The sequence below is a fragment of the Sphaeramia orbicularis genome, chromosome 1 (genome assembly GCF_902148855.1).
Source record: "Sphaeramia orbicularis chromosome 1, fSphaOr1.1, whole genome shotgun sequence".
Lineage (NCBI taxonomy): Eukaryota > Metazoa > Chordata > Actinopteri > Kurtiformes > Apogonidae > Sphaeramia > Sphaeramia orbicularis.
This window is the reverse complement of record NC_043957.1, coordinates 35626971-35627740: the sequence shown is the minus strand read 5'-3', so window position 1 is coordinate 35627740 and position 770 is coordinate 35626971. Positions and strand designations below refer to the sequence as shown.

Sequence of the window (770 nt, the reverse complement as noted above, 5' to 3'; positions counted from 1 at the left end):
ATAAAATACGTGACATATATCGCCCTGATATTTTCCTGCGTTTTAATTTGTCCGCTTACTACAAGCCCCTCCCCTTATCGCGAGATAATACGTGCACGTTGTGAGCTGGTTAGCTTAGCTTGTACCTTTCACTGATATTCTGACAATAATGCTTATGAAATACCGATTAAGGCGAGGGCAGCATTTATTTTAATGCATAGTGAAGTATACATGGGAAAAAAGCTGTCACTGCATGAATTTTAATCACAGCTTCCGCTTCTTTGTTTTGTATCATAAACATTGTTGAAGCAAACTAACGACGTAATGACCCAGTGGCCTAATGGATAAGGCATCAGCCTCCGGAGCTGGGGATTGTGGGTTCGAGTCCCATCTGGGTCGTATTTAGCTTCCTTTTCACAATTCAAACCCTCTTTGCTTTTCAAAGTAATATGGATACGATGGGGCTGAGGTTGGAACCACGGAGGAATGTGCCGATCACGACCGAAAGTAGCCGAGTGGACATTCTGATTTATTTTTGATTTTATTCTTAGTAATCATTGTTTATTAAAAAATTTTTTTAAAAAAAATAGTATGTATAAATTCAATTAGTCTAAGAAAAGTCTAATTGACCCCAAAAGCACTAAATACAGCTCGAACACAATAAATCAAAATGCAAAAGAAGTGTTGTGTATATAATGCATGTTGGTAACCTGAATTATAGAAACACATGCAAACACGTTTGTACTGAGAAAGACATTCTGTATGTCTGATGGAATATTCGTCATGAAACG

General features: G+C 37.5%; 1 non-coding gene across 1 annotated transcript; it reads left to right on the top strand.

Annotated features, from left to right (window-relative positions):
* The first annotated feature begins 305 nt into the window (after positions 1-305).
* trnar-ccg (transfer RNA arginine (anticodon CCG)) lies at positions 306-378 on the top strand. Its single transcript has one exon. It is a non-coding gene; the product is annotated as a tRNA-Arg (tRNA).
* The last annotated feature ends 392 nt before the right edge of the window (positions 379-770 follow it).